The sequence below is a fragment of the Aulonocara sp. 'chitande type north' Nkhata Bay genome, linkage group LG13 (assembly GCF_057382095.1).
Source record: "Aulonocara sp. 'chitande type north' Nkhata Bay isolate Kocher_YH1m ecotype deep benthic linkage group LG13, A_spYH_male_GT1.1, whole genome shotgun sequence".
In the NCBI taxonomy this organism is placed as follows: Eukaryota; Metazoa; Chordata; class Actinopteri; order Cichliformes; family Cichlidae; genus Aulonocara; species Aulonocara sp. 'chitande type north' Nkhata Bay.
The window spans coordinates 25,084,314-25,100,954 of record NC_141356.1 but is presented as its reverse complement, the minus strand read 5'-3'; the positions used below and the strand labels follow the sequence as shown (position 1 = coordinate 25,100,954).

Below are 16,641 nucleotides of genomic sequence, written 5' to 3'. Positions count from 1 at the left end.
AGTAGGGTTATGCTCTCTGCACAGCTGGACTTCTTTGCAACCATGAGAGTAGCCCCCTGCTGTGCATTAGATATATTGCAGGTTTACGTTGCTCATCTTTAATATACAGTCCATATCTTTATGTAGTTAAAAATTTATATGAAATAGAAATGTTTCAAAAATGTTTTTTTTCTTTCAGTCCAGAAGATGGACAGATAATAAGAGATGGTGAGATGACAGCAGGGTGTGTCCATCCTTGTTGTGCTAAAATATTTTCACCTTCATCAGACAGGACACTCCTACAAACAGTTTTGGCACAGTTTGCGGTCTTGTAATTGACATTAATTTTCATTACATCTGTGTTAAATTACTCCCAACGATTCTCGTGAGGGAGATGATTACGAACAGTCAGTCAGCCATGAAAAAGCGCAAGCCCGAGGGCAGTTCTTTCTCGGGGAGCCGCCTCTATGACTTCATGTTGGCAACTTTATTTAAGCCACTATAGCAGCAATGGGAAAACAGACAAATTTTTCCTCTAGAAGCATGTCTGCAATGACTGCGAGACATTTGCCAGAAGAAACCCACATGTATGCTGATTAGTAACTTTGTCAGAACTTGTCATAATCAATTTAAAGCTCCATTACTGAAATAAAAATGAAGACTCATCCCAGAACAAGTGATAGTCATCATCAGGCTGGGAGTGGGCTATCTGGGTAAACAAATATCTTCATTTTGGGAAGTAAACACTGTAAATAGAATACCAAGGAAGTCCTTTATTTTATTTAAAACCTAAAAAATATGTTTTTTCATGAAAGTCTGATCCAACAGGCAGAAGTGAGCCTCATGCAAAGCATGAAACTGCTGGCAGCTTTCCAGGAAGTTAGGAAATGCTGCGCCTTTTACTTGAAATCAGACCTGTCCAGTCCACTCTTGAGTCCCTGCGACTGCAGATTGTTTTCATCATAACTTAGACATTGCTTGCAGATTCTGGAATAGATGGTAAGGGGGGTAAGGGGTACCAAGAATGAGAGGAGGAGGGGGTACAATCAGTATTCCTGGTTTTCACTTATTTTGTCCTAGCCCATGTATGAGTAATAAGAACTTTAATCAGGAGCATGTGGCTTCTCCAAACAGACGTCAGCACTTTGCATCAGCAGCAGCAAGCCAATACTAAGTAATGGCGGCTGTGCTTCAATCGGGCCCCTCAACAGCATGACCTCAAAGCCACTGTCAGCTTTGCATCTCCCACTGTGACAGCATGCAAGCTGGAAAATCTGACTTCTGCTGGCTCCCACCACACCACTCGCTATACAGTGACAGCGTTGTCTTGATGCAATCGATGGGCAATCTTGGAGACAATGCCATGGCAACATTTTGTTTGAACACTCCTCCAAATGAGCTAGCTGTTATATAATCCAGCTATAAACAGGCTGCCATTGTTACTCTAAAAATTAATTTTAAAGTACAAGAACCAGCTGTGGCAAGATTGACCGTTATCACACGCAACAAAATACGACTGACTATTCTGAGTTTAAAAACAAAATCATCAGTGTACCAGGTGTACTGCCAAGGAGGTTCTACCTTACCCCCTTGTTATTCAGATTTATTTAGAAATCTGAACATAATCAGCGGTAATTTCCTCGTGCAGCTGTTTGTTAGAAAAAGAAATTCTCACTAACACTGTAGCCAGATCTCAGCAGGACAGAAACAGCACTCATCCTCCTCATGACCATTCCTCTCTTGCTCCATGCTGCTTCCAGGGCCCGGCTTTGACCTTTGGCTGCACATCGCGCTCTCTGTCTGCAGCTGAGCCATCTCAGATTAGCTCAAACTCTTTTCGCAATCATTGTGTAGATGCTTGTATTATGCACATAGAATATAGAAACCAAATAATAATTACATTCATTTGTTGACAATCATTTTATGTCAATTTCATTTTTGTCTCTACAAAATCAAGATCTGAAGATCTGTGTTTGCTGATAGCAAGCGCCACGCATCATCTCAATGGATTCTTCTTTGAATCTAATGGTCGCCTGAGGTCCTTTCTGTGCAGAGTATGCTTGTTCTCTCTGTGCCTGTGTGTTTTTCTTCCAACAGACCAAAAACGGACTTGTTAGCTTTGTCCTAAACAGGCCGGAGGTGTTTGTCCTGTGAAGTACTGGCATCCTGTCAAGGGGGAACAGCATATGTGCTAATGGTTGGGCTACTTCAGCCATGCACACCAGTAGGTTAGGTGTGTGTGAGTGTTATAAAAGGCAAACAACAGAAAATGTTAAGAAAAACTTACTGAACACAACAGCTCAAAAGACAAGGACACTGCTGAAAAGAAGGGTCTGAGGAATTTGGTGGTGTGGACATATTTTGGTTATTTAAAAACAGACAAAGAAGCAGCAAAGCATGCACTGTAAATGATGTTGGAAGCATGTCCACACAAAGGCAGGTAATACCTACGTATTTTTGTCTATTTGTTTTTTTGTTTCCAAAAAAATCTATCTATACAAAAAAATTATAAGATTATAGCGGTAGGCCAGGTGATGGAGTCAAACTCAGGGCTGTGAGGTTACAGTGCTAATCGCTAATGTCTCTGTAATGTCTATAAAACACTGTTGTGTAATGCTCTACAGTATGCACACTGAAAATAAATATTATTTAAATAAAAATTAACCTTAAGCCTTCACTTAGGAGAAAAAAATGAATCTTTAAGCTTGACAGAAATAGTGATTTGATTTATATCATATATATATCAATACAGACTGATATATTTTTTTTAAAGGTATGATATCGCAATTTTTGTTCAATATTAACAAGTCCCTGATAAATAAAGTTTGTTTTGAATATATTACATTTTTTAGGTTAAATAAAATAGTATTTAATTAATATTAAGGCTGTTCGATATATATCGGATGACGATATAAAAATGTCTATCGTTTCATTTTACGCTATCGTTTGTTTCGTGGTGTCGTAAAATAAACCGTTTACAGCAAAAAAAATTTCATCGTTTTGATGGTTACTGTAGTGGCTTTATTAATAAGTTCTCTCGTTCTCTTATATATAACCACACTATGGACGGACAAGCGCCTGTTTTTACGTTGGCAACAATGACGGTAAAACGATTAGTTATGTCTATAACTTCTGTTCCCTGAAGGAGAGGAACGAGGTACAACACATAAGCATGGGATATCACGCCCTCGCGTGTCCTGGCTGAAGAAACCTTTATTCACGCCTTTACGGCAGATGACGTGTGATGACACGCGCAAGGCCCCGCCCGCACATATAGCCGCTGCCATCACCGTCATCCCTCAGTTCGATAGCCGCTCTTCACCGAGCCAACTGCTCAGTGGGGCCACCCTGTGTTGTACCTCGTTCCTCTCCTTCAGGGAACAGAAGTTATAGACATAACTAATCGTTCCCTTTCAGTCGATTCACTCGGTACAACACATAAGTATGGGACCTATATACACGCCCCGCAGAGCAGCCACCGAACCGGAACGGGACCACCACATCCTTAGTGAGTGGTAGACCCAGCAGAAAGGACAGCATGAGCCACCGAAGGGGCCGTAACGTCCAACCGATAAAACCGCACAAAAGTGTGCGGCGACGCCCAATTAGCCGCTGCACAAATATCAGCCACAGGCACCCCTCCAAAAAGAGCCCATGAGGTCGCCATCCCCCTGGTGGAATGAGCTCCCACCCCGTGGGGCAACGCAAAACCTCCGGTGCTGTATGCCAGCGAGATAGCTTCTACAATCCAGTGGGACAGCCTCTGTCTGGACAGAGCTCTACCTCTATTCGGATTAGCGAAGCAGACAAACAACTGGTCACACAAACGCACATCCCGAGTGCGCTCAATGTAGGTGCGTAGCGCACGCACCGGACAAAGAGAATGCACCCTCCTCTGCTCCTCAGATTCAAAAGGAGGGGAGCAAAAGCTCAGCAACTCAAACTCCATTGAACTATAAGATGCAGGCATGACCTTGGGAAGATAGGCGGCATTCGGACGCAATACGACCTTGCGGCCATCAGGAGAAAACCGTGTGCAGGCAGGATGCACAGACAGCGCATGAAGGTCCCCCACTCGCTTCGCCGAGGCCAAAGCGAGAAGTAATGCGGTCTTATACGAAAGAAGTTTCATATCTACCGACTCAACGGGTTCAAACGGAGGGCCACAAAGGGCCTCCAGCACCAAAGACAAGTCCCAAGCCGGGACACTGGACTTAAGCACGGGCCTCAGCCGGCGAACCCCTTTCAGAAAACGCACGGCGAGGGGATGCGCACCTGGTGTCACCCCGTCAAAACCGATATGACAAGCAGATATAGCCGCTAAATAAACCTTGATCGTCGAAAATGAAAGGCCTTTATCCAACAGCTCCTGCAGGAATGTCAAAACATCCACAATAGAGCACTGAAATGGGAGAGTGTGGCGGTCCTGGCACCATCGCTCGAAGGCTCGCCATTTGTAAGCGTACAAGCCTCTAGTAGACGAGGCCCTGGCGCTCTGAATCGTCGCTACCACACTAGGTGGCAGACCCTTAGCAACCAAGTTTAACCTCTCAGCAGGTAAGCATGAAGGTGCCACAGATCCGGGCGCGGATGAAACACTTCCCCCCCCCGCCTGAGAGAGGAGATCCCTGCGGAGAGGAAGCTGCCAAGGACTTGCTGCAAGCAGGCTGATTATTTCTGCATACCACGACTTCGCGGGCCACCAAGGGGCCACCAGGATCAGAGAGAGGGAATGCCGACGCACCCTCTCCAGAATTGGAGATATCATTTCCACTGGGGGAAATGCATACAGGAGCACGTCTGGCCATTGGTGCGCTAGCGCGTCCAAGCCCAAGGGTGCATCGTGGTCGATTATGGAGAAGTACAGGGGGCAGTGAGCATTCACCCTGGAAGCAAAAAGATCTATTTGCGCCTCGCCAAATAGATCCCAAATCTGAGCCACTATTGAAGGGTGTAACCTCCATTCTCTCACCAGAGGACCCCCCCTGGAGAGAAGGTCCGGCCCCAGGTTCAGGTGGCCCGGGACATGGGTGGCTCTTAGAGTCAGAAAATGAACACTGCACCATAACAGCAGAGAGCGAGACAGCTGCAACAGGGGAAGAGAGCGTGTTCCTCCCTGCCTGTTTATATAAGACACCACTGTTGAATTGTCCGTCCTGACTAAGACATGCTGGCCCTGCAGGACTGGACGGAAACGCTTTAGAGCTAAGAACACTGCTAACAGCTCTAAGTGGTTGATGTGCAGCTGGCGCTGAGCCGCGGACCAGATCCCTCTCACTGACGCACCCTCGCACAGCGCTCCCCACCCACTTAGGGAAGCATCTGTGGACACCACCTTGCGAAACAACACCCTCCCAATCCGAGAGCCCTGGTGCAGTAGCCCGGGCTCCCTCCAAGGACGGAGAGCTAGCATGCAAGACGCAGTTACCGGCAGCCTCCTCCGGAGGTGACGCGAAGCACACAAACGGTGAGAGAGAGTCCAGCGTTGAAACGCTCTCATTTTCAACAGCCCAAGCGGCACTACGGCGATCATAGATGCCATCATGCCCAACAAGCGCAATATCGTCTGGAAACGCAGTCTGCGTCCCAGCTGAAATTGAGCGAGGCAGCGATGAAACGCGGCCACTCTGTGCTCTGACAACCGTGCGCGGCTGGAAAGAGAGCATATTTCCAGACCGAGAAAAGCGATCTGTTGACCTGGGATTAGCGAGCTCTTCTGAAAGTTCACAGAGAACCCCAGTGTCTGAATGTGTGACAGAACCCGCGACAGCTGCGTCTCCGCCTGTTCTCTGGAGCAAGCCACGAGAGCCCAGTCGTCCAGGTAGGCCAAGATGCGGATGCCCCTCTTCCTGAGGGGCGCTAGCGCTGCCTCGGCACATTTCGTAAAGGTGCGGGGAGCGAGCGACAGCCCGAACGGCAGCACTAGGTATTCGTAGGCTACGCCCTCGAATGCAAACCTCAGAAACTGCCTGTGTTTCGGGTGTATAGCGACATGAAAATAAGCATCTGTTAGATCGATTGTCGCAAACCAATCTCCCGGGCCGACTGCACTCAGGAGCTGTCTGAGTGTTAGCATCTTGAACCTGTACGTTCGCAGGTACGTGTTCAAGACTCGCAGGTCGAGGATGGGACGAAGCCCTCCCCCTTTCTTCGGAATGACAAAATAACGGCTGTACCAACCTTTGTCCGTCTCCGAAGCGGGGACCACCCGTATTGCTCTCTTCTGTAATAGCGCCTGTATTTCCTCTCTGAGTACCAAGGCTGCCTCGGGGTTGACAATCGTGTTCACGACTCTTTGGAAACGAGGCGGCTTGACCCGGAACTGCAACCGGTAACCCATGGCAACGGTTTGCAGCACCCACGGAGAGGGGGCGCAAGCGCGCCACTGAGGGAAGTGAGCAGCCAGCCGGCTGGCCTGCAGCACTGACGGCGGGGCGCCGTCGCCCCCCAGTGTGTCTGCAGGGGACTGCATCCCCTGCCTGACCTGGCTCATTTCGCCTGCAGGTTGAGCATTTGAGATTGTTTGAGAGTAAACAACACTCTTTATTGATTGCAACATGGGAACATGTACATTTATACATTTTGTTGGGTGCACCTTTTCCGGGGCATAACAATGAAAAACAGCGGGAACACTCGATGTGGTCGCTTGAACATTCAACACATCTGAACCGTGTGCAGGGGTTATGTGCTTGGGAGACCGCGATAGGGAAGTGCAGCGCCTTCTGGGGCTGACAACCTGAACAGAACTTAAGCAGCACCTCTTGTGCGGCAACAGAGGGGTAAGAGCAGCGTCTCCCTGCTGCCGGATCCCTTCCCCACTCGCAATCACAGCTAGGAGGGCTGAGGCTTCTTCCTCCTGGGCGTCGGGTCCCGTCGGGGGCCCGGGGGAGGGCCTTTGCCCCAGGCCGACTGGCGTGGAGCTCGGGCCGGAGTACGTGCTCTCGCCGGCGGCCCTCCCACTCCAGCAGTGGGCGCCGGTCTCTTGCCAGCTGTCAGAGGAGCGGCGGGCCTGTGAGAGCTAGCAGTGGGCTTGGGCTGGGGCTGGCGTCTGGGGATGATGTCGCGCAGAGCTTCCGTCTGCTTCTTCCTCAGATCGAATCTAGCCTGAATGGCTTCAAGTGAATGTCCGAATAACCCAGCCGCAGACACTGGTGCGTCCAGATACACAGCTCTGTCTCTATCAGGGACGTCGGAGAGGGTCAGCCACAGGTGCCTCTGCGCCACCACTGTCGAAGCCATCCCTCTGCCCAGGGAGAGCGCTGCACAGCGAGACGCACGGAGGATGTAATCCGTGGTGACTCTAACCTCGTTAAGAAGAGGTGACAGCGGGCTGTCCTCCGGAACCAGCGATCCAAGCTCCGCCAGGCACATTGCTTGGTACGTCTGGAGCATGGTGACGGAGCTCATGGCTCGAGCGGTGCCGGCCTGAGCCCGATAAATCTTTTCCAGCTGCGAGGCCGAGAATCTGCAGTGCTTGGACGGCAGAGTTGCGGGGCCACCGACACCATGGTTATGGGACGGGGCCAGATAAGCAGCCAGAGACGGCTCCATAGGGGGTGGGTTAGCTAAACCAGCTCCCTCGGCGCCGTCCAATTCCATGTACTGTCCATAGCCGGGCACAGTGACGCGGGTAGACAGAGGTTTGTCCCATGACGCTGTTAGCTCGCAGAGAAAGTCTGGGAACATGGGGAGGCAGTTTTTGGCCGTTGCGGGCTCCGGTGGAAGGAAAAAACCCGCAAACCGCGACGGCTTCCGAGCTGGTGGAGGAGAGGGCCAGTCCACCTGCAGCTTCTCAGCGGCACGGCGAAACAGGGAGAAAAGAGAGGTGTCATCGTGGCCGACCGGCGCAGCAGCGGCGGCATATTGGGTCGACAATGAGCTCTCCTGCTCATCCTCCGACAAACCATGGATGTCCAGGCCGATGTCCAGCACGTCATCGTCTTCCTGGGGAGCGCTGGCGGGCTTCAACCCAGGCTGAAGCCCGTCAGCGCTCCTGCATGGTTCCGGTCCGTCATCGGCTAACCCGTCAACGTATTCCATGTGGTCAGCCCAGCTAATCGCGGGGACATCGACCTGAAAATTTTCGTCTTCGGACTCGGACGAAGCCGGGGCTCCAGACTCGGAAAGAAGAGGGTCATGCCGTGCGACAGCCGAGCGTCCCAGCACTCTTTCCACAAACGTCACCCGTCTTTCCAGGGTCGAGCGTCGGAGCTGGCGACAAAACGCACAAGCTTCGGGCTCCGTCAACGCTCTCCTAGCGTGGACGATCCCCAGGCAGACAGGGCAGGCATCGTGCTGGTCGCTGTCGTGCAAAGAGAAACCACATCCCTGAGGACAGGGGCGAACAGAAGATTTCTGCTTTGCTCGCTTCGGTTTGGAGTCCATTCCCAAAACGCAAAGCGAAACGCTGCACAAGAAAAACTTGAAAATAGCGCTCCGCGGGCAGCCTACGCACCAGCTGGGCGGTGGAGGCTAACACCAACAGGGGCAGTTAAGCTAGGTTCAAGTTGGCAGACAACGGAGCTAACTAGCAGTAGCTAGCTAGCCCAACTCAGCAGAGGTGTTCTCAGCGAGGTGAAGAGCGTAAGAACTGAGGGATGACGGTGATGGCAGCGGCTATATGTGCGGGCGGGGCCTTGCGCGTGTCATCACACGTCATCTGCCGTAAAGGCGTGAATAAAGGTTTCTTCAGCCAGGACACGCGAGGGCGTGATATCCCATGCTTATGTGTTGTACCGAGTGAATCGACTGAAAGGGAACCATCGCGTGGCTCCGCTGCCCGCTTGTTTCTTTTCCAAGTAAACCTTTCACAATAAAGCTCAAGATCCTGTTGAGACTTTTCAAAATAAACTGAATCACGCGAAAAAGTATGCAGAGTGCTTACGGATGAGAATCAAAAACGAGCCGTTAGGTGCTAAAAAATAAACTTTAAACTCAAACGTTAGAACAGGCTTTTCCCCACAGCACGCCGTGTAATAAATACAAAGAAAACGGCGGCCGTTACAACCTATGGCTAAAAATATAGTTTCATGCATCGGTTAAAACAGTCGACTCCAGGTGCAGGACGCCCAGCTGGAAAAAGTTCAAGCAAGTCGACTTGCCCGAGATTCACAGAATTTACAGAAAATATTACATTTTTGGGATTTATATCGTTGTCAGGATGATAACTGTCTTATATCGGGGATCTGAGATTTTGGTCATTTCGCACAGCCCTAATTAATATGAATAAAAATCAGTAATACAATTATTAGTTTTGGACCTGTGTACAATAAAATCAATGTACTGATGGATCAGTCAGTCAAGAATTAGCCAATTTATCAGCATTCTCATGCATGTGCATCACGTGCACAACGGCGAAGGCAAATAGTCGCATGCACACTCAAAGCCACATGCTAACATTTTGTTTGGTAGGTGAAGGCAAGTGTATAGCAGCTCATTTTCAGTTCATATTCTGTACCTATTTCCAGTGACAGAGTAGATGCTGTGACTTCCAGAGTTTAGTCATCATTTACAAAAATAATACTTTGCAATGAAAAAAATTGTTTTTGTTTTGTATATGATGAAGCCTATTCTTTACATGACTTCCACTTGCCCACACTGTCAAACTTAATTCTGCAGTCAATACTCTGGTCCAATCATTTTCACATCAATTCCTTCTGCAAACCAATCAGCTCTGTCCTTCAAATCTCAGTGCTTTTGTTTTCTTCTGCCTTTCAGCCTCTCATTAGAAAATTAATTACACACAAATAAATGACCAAAGAAACTTGCGTCTGTCCAACAATATGGACATCAAGTTGATAAAAGAGCAAAAAGTGAGTGAAAAAGCAGTGAATGAACCAATTTCTCATCACATCTGCCTTCCACACAGTCTGAAATTCAGTTTTGTGCAACTGCAAAGTACTGTAGAATTTATTTGGACATTTGAAGTCATAAATCTGAGTATTACTCACATTGTGGTCAGCTGCTGTCAGCCCATTGTAACTCGCCCGCCTCTCATGGTGGTCTTAGACGAAGAACGAGTTTAATTAATGAATTAGGCGCTGTGTTTCTTCCATACATACAGGACCTGTCCTTCTATTTACATCGGTTTTCACAGATGTAAACACTAATGACTGAGCAAAAATGTTTTAGTTAAGCTTCATTTCCAGGAAAATAATCTTTTAAAACAACATTTACAAACTGTCCACAGCAGACACAATACAATGACTAATTTAATGGAATTGCGTCATCACACCATGCAACGCTCTGGAGATGAGCCTGCACAGGAGGATGTGTTTTGTTTTCCGTTGCTCTCTACAGTTGAAACCATTCAAGCTTGTGACAAGTTAAAAGCTAAATGGACATATCTGACCAATTTAGAGCATTTTAGGTGTCCGTCAAGTGGAAACAAGGGCTTGAAACGGCAAATGGGCCTGTGGGGATCTGTGCTAGGAGGCTGCAAGCAGTGTTTGTCATATTACTTAGTGTTTGTTTAAGTCCGCAAGGCTATAGCCCTGTGTGTTGAGATAAGGGTCAGTGCGTGTGTGTGTATGTGTGTGTGTGTGTGTGTGTGTGGAAGACAGTGGCCTTAGACAAGGCAGCGATGCTCCATAACAACAGCTAGTTTACCATATCCTCCTCTTGTCCAGATCAGAGCACACACACACACACACACACACACACACACACACACACACACGCACACACACACACACACACACACACACACACACACACACACACACACGCATACACATTATGGGTCATTGAACTGTTAAACCAAGCATGCACACGTGATACCCACTTTCTCTGACACAAAACATGGCCACACACAGGCACAAGCAAGCCCTAATTTAATGCTTTTTCCTCTTCTTGTTCCCTTTAACACCCCGGCACAGACACACATACACTCTCGGCAAATTCTACACACACAGGTTTTCATACACTCTCGAGACGTAACTGGAAAGTCTCGGTTTCCTGCATTACTCCCACTCAAGTGTTTCGCTCTGCTACAAGAGCACAGATCATTCTTTGGCTAATATCACAGAATTAATGAGCACACAAAGTGCATTAAATGGAATAAACAGAGCTGTGCAAGACACAGTAAAACAAAGAGGGAGACAAAAAATGGCACGCAAGAGACCGAGATCAGCACTGGAGCTGACGTCACAGTTGAATTCGAAGCGGCCTCTGTCTCCTGAAAACCTGCTGGTCAAAAAAAAAAAACTTGATGGAAAAGAAGGAAAGTGGACAAATAACCACAAGCCCCATGATTTTTTGGAGAGACCCTCAATTCAGTCCCTCAAAGGAGGGTGGAAAAACGGAAGAAAAAACTGAGAGAAGGAGCGGAGGAGGAGGAGAAGGAGGGTGGAAATCTAAATCCAAAGCAGATGGTCTCCGCAAGGGCAACATGAGAAACACTGAGGGCTGTCGTAAAATTGCTCCTCTGCTTTCAATTAGGCCATACATTTCAGTGACTGAGAGAGGGCGAGAGAGAGATGGGGGGAACAAAACGGCGTTAACTAACCACTGCAGTGCTGGCCAAAACTATGGTGGACTCGACTTGTTATCATGTGGAGAAATGCAGAGAGAATTCTCAGGGGGGAGCTGATTTTATGATTTTTAAAGACACGTACATTCATTTTGTTAAACACATATCCAATTTGGGGGCGTGGAGGGTAAAGCCTATACTACCGGTAGAAGACATAGGTCCCTCACAGGGCTAACACAGCTTAGGCCAATTTATAGTGTCTAATTAACCTAACATGCATGGATGTAGAATACGGGAGGACACGCAGACACATGCAAGAACATCCAGACTCCACACTGAAAGGTCAGGTGGTTCAAACCCTGTTGCTGAGAGGTGACAGTGCTAACCGCTGCGCCAATGTTCTGCCACTTCCACACGCGTTAGTTGAACAGAGAGAACAATATTATGGATCTGATGCACAATTACTGGCACATTGCTGCATTTTAAGAGGTGTTTTTAAGTAAGAAATCACAGTCTAGACTACATTTAATGAGACGTCTTAAAATTTCTGGGTAAATCAGGTAATACTGTGAAATGGAGAGAGGTATGCAGCCCAGGCATCTGACTCTGAAATTGCAGTTTGAATACCATTGTGCCACAAAACCATCCTGAAATTCTGATCCATTGTAAATCTCTAAAAGATGTCTTATATTACTGACCGCTGGAAAAATGTGGTCCTGACCACCGTCTGAAGCCTAAAGTTGACCTTGCATTCGTGTTGATCTTACATTCCTTGCTGAGAGCAATGGGGAGTGGACAGACACCAGACTTAATATTAGACGTCCTTCCCAAACCAAACATAAAAAGGAATCATGCTAAAGACGTCTCCTTTCAAGGTTGTGGCGATTTCGTACTTTCTCAACATATTGGAGGAGACATTAACCTTGAGTTGGATTTCCTATATTATCAGTCCGCAGACAACGGCTTAACTAGACAGTAAGAAACTATAGCAGCGAGCAACGAGAGACCACAAAATATCAAAATTCAGCAGTTTGAATGGCAGGTGAAATATTCATTAAAGCAAAGCAAAAAGAGCACTGAGTTAAACTAGTTTCAACTGAGCTGAGATACTGAAGAGCACAAAATACTGCTGTACGACATATGGCAGGGTGGGAAGTATGAAAGAAGGTTACAAAACAGCCATAACCTGAAATAACAACCAGTGTTGTTATTGTTTGTAAAAAGTGATAGGTGACAACGAGCAAATTCCTTTATATGTGAACAAGACTTAAAGTTTGTTCTTTACTTCAGCGACTGACAGATTCTACTGTGACCGATACCGATATTTAGTGCATTAAAAAGCCTACATATGGGCCGATATTTTTTTTCCAGACGCACAAAACAGAAACTGACATCCCAAATATTTGTTATAAGTAGCAAACTATGAGTCCTTACTATGACAAGGCAATCCAATTTAAAAGTAATCTTGTTTTATATCCAGAATGACTTGTTTATTCTCAGATGTGGTTGTTGTATTTAGCCTCGCTTCCACTAGTAGCTTCTCGGATCGACTCAGGTCATCTTGACTCTACTCACTTTTGGTCATTTTCCATTAAATTTGAGTACCCCCTCAATGTGCTTGGGGTTGTTATGGCAACCCAGCTGAAGGTCCAGTGACGTCATTTTTACGCGACACAAACAACAAAACAGAGACTCGGCTCGCTTGGAACCCCGATAGAGCAGGTACTAAAAAAGTAAACCCTAAAACCTGAGTTGAGTCGAGTGGCGTTCCAAACACGTGTTCCCAAGAAGGACGTTGCAGAGTGCCCCCTGGTGGACAAACTACGCAACATCAATATTTGTAACATGGTTAAAGGGTGTTTCTTCTATCTCTTCTTTACTTCTTAAATTTATATTTATCAGTCGTCATAAATCTCAATACTAATATATTGTTAAATAGCTAATATCAGCTGATATATTGGCCTCACTGATATATCAGTCAGGCTTCGGTGAAGGAGATTTAGTTGAGAAAACAAATTTGGAAAAATGTGTAAGAACTCTATTTCTGAATTTAGATCTGCTCAAATGCACTTCGTTTTCAGTAATACAGCAAATACAGTGCAACTGTGACAAGTGACCCCTTATTTCTTTATATTTTGCTTCCTTCTCCAGAAGGAGAAGATTGTTTAATATACTGTATTTACACTTATGTCTGCACATGTTTCAATCAACTGCTCCGCCTGTTTTTAACTTTCCAAGCAAAATATAAAGAAATGAGTCTAAAGAATTTTGCACAGTACTGTAATTTCACAGTTGGTGCATCTCAAGTTATCAGCTATTGTTTTAATAGGTAATGATTATCTAACATAAATCTTAAAACATAGAAGCAAACAAACAAAGCTAAGTTTCTCCCTTACAAGGAAGTTCATTGTGTGAGATTCTTTGGTATGATTTGATGATACCATTAACACACCACAAAGTTAAAATGATCCCCGAGATGCAGACAGGTCAGTGATTCATAACATAAGCTTCCCTTTCACATTTAAAAGGAAGAGCCTAAGGTTGTTTGTAAAAACCACACCAGAAGAGGAAGAAAAGAAAAACATTTGTCGGGTTCCTCGGATGAAAATAATTCTGACAAAACAGTGTTTTTGCGCCATTGGGTTTGGGCTGACCACATCAAAGCAAGTCATATGTGAAACATGGAAACTATTCAGTTAAAGCTTCATACTTTCACACGCTGCATTTTCTTAAGTGGTATTTCTATCCACATGTACCTAGAAAAACAAAGAAGGAAATCAGAGCGGCACTCTTTGACTCGTCTCACTTCCCCATGTCTTAGTTAAACCATTTCATCTGCTTCCACCATCACTACCCGCATTGTTTAACATCACAGCAACTAAAGAATAAAGATCTGAGGATGCAGTCGTCACCATGTCAGTCAGAACTCAGAGCCAAGTGAGGGCGTGCAGATGGCCACTGCTCCAAGACTCTCACAAGAATGACACTGTCCCCACCTCAGCTGTGTCCCACTGCACACAGAACAAGCATTTTTTTATTGGCTGTTTCCGCTGCTGGACTAAACAGCCACGACTTCATGCCAGAACCTCAGTCAGGTGCATTATGGGAACTGTTTATCAATCCCACCATGCACTACAAGCTCTAAATACAGCCACTGTTTTCCGTGCATCTCTCCCTCTCTCTCTCTCTTTCTCCCCCCCCCCCCCCCCCTGCAATCTTTCTCACCTCTCTCTCGCTCCTTTGCTGGTGCAGCTGTCTCTTTATAATGCCTGTAAGGAAAAGTGGCTCAAAGTGACGGGAGGAACAGGTGTTTAAGTGATAAATTTGCCCTCCCTCGGGCACAATGCACCTCTGTTTATGAAAACAATCCCCCCCCTCCCCGAATAAGGCAACATAGAATACAGACAATATACTCAGGCTGCCCCAGAAAAACAAGTAGAGGAAAATTATAGGGTGCAAAATCTCTCTTTGCAATCAGCATCAGAAGAAACGCCTGGCTGGAGCCTGTTTAAAGAAACATGCAGTCAAATTACCGAGTAAAACAAATATGTTAATTACAGTCAGATGCAATTAATCCAAGTGTACATATTGTGACTAATAATTACACTTAATGACCTAAGACGTCATTGTATGTTGCATGTCCCCCCCTCCAATTCAGTGAAGACAACAGCATGTACATTTATGACTGCCACATGCAAAGGAATAATTTATAATAATTTATAATTAAATTTTATAAGAAAAACTCTGTCATTCATTGGAAACAATTGCAAAATTATTACAAAACAAAGCTGTGATTTTTTTTCAAGTATCAAAGTTAAAGCTGCCTTAATCCCAGCTTGTTGGCACAGACCCTAAACTGCTGGGCTGCTCCCCAGCGTTCCGTAGCGCTCCGATCACTACCTAGCATCTGGAAACCATCAGTGTAAACAAAGGAGCAGCGGAGGAGCTCAAGCCCCGCTCTGCCTTCTCCGCATCCCACAGGACATCGTTCAGCGAGCAACAGAGAAGACCAGATCCGAGCGCGAGTGTGTCCGTGCCCATACGTCTGCATGTGTGTCTGCTCTTGTGTCCTCGTCTCAGGATCTCTATTTAGTTTGGCTGGAGCTCAGAAAGAGATAGATTTACAGATACAGCGGATGGGGTTCAGTCCACAATGTTTGCTTTGAGTCTTTCAGGGTTTTTGTTTGGTTTGGTCATTAAGCGTAGCATTTCTGATAAGACTTCTAATTGCTTTAATGTGGTTTCAGTTAGCGTGCTAGTCTCAGTGGTTTGATGAAAGCTTGCTGCAGGGGGGAGGAGGGAGGCAGGAACCTGGATGTGGTTTAAACCTGAGAACTGGTTCTCCTCTGTGAAACATCAAGCAAGATCAAAGGATCAATCGTGCCCGATTCTTCACCTAAACATGACAAGGAAATATTTCCTCAACAGATATCTATTAATCATGGGATCTGACTATTTTCAGTACAGCCAACATTTTTAAAATGTCATTCATGGAGCCTTCAAACACAAAACCTCACACTTTGATGGTTATGTACTTCACTGTGTATACACCTCAAACTACACCCGGGTTTTGCTGTTGAAGCTGTTACACCACAAAAGAAAGCTTGTTGTTAGCCTATATGAAGATAGAATTTTTCACTATGAATCCACCTTTCACTTAATTTAGCATTCCTCATGCCAAAGAGCCAATAATCAAGCTTGTAATATACTGAGTTTACTCAACGAAAGTGCACGTGTGACTTTTGAGGCAGATATTTAGTGGAAAATTTCAAGCAAAACAACCTTAGTAATGCTTTGTTGAGTATAATCACAGGGGCTTGTATCTGCCTAGTAACGACATCGTAGTTTCACAGCCCCACATCTACAACTGCTGAAATAAGCATTCTTATCTTCTACAGCTGTCTCTAAATATAAACCACAGCATTACACATCATGTAGGGCACCTAACTTCAGTCGGATACACTTTGGTTCACTCAAACTTCTTATGCCACCAAGCATGTAAACCCGTGCATATGGTCATCCTGAAAAACAAGTTAACACAAACACATTATGACAATAAGGTTGTGTTTGCTGGCTCACAAATCAGAGGGTTCGGATCATTAATGAAACTGTTACAGATAATAAGTTGTCCTTCTGATGATGCATATTAAACCTTGGCTGCCATTGTTTCTCCCTTCTCTCCTTTTTTTGTT

The 16,641-nt window shown here is 46.0% G+C and overlaps 1 protein-coding gene across 1 annotated transcript in view; it reads right to left on the bottom strand.

Moving 5' to 3' along the window:
• Positions 1-16,641, bottom strand: part of zcchc24 (zinc finger, CCHC domain containing 24) — a 51,390-nt gene that overhangs the window by 11,935 nt on the left and 22,814 nt on the right. The gene's annotated exons all lie outside the window — the stretch shown is intronic.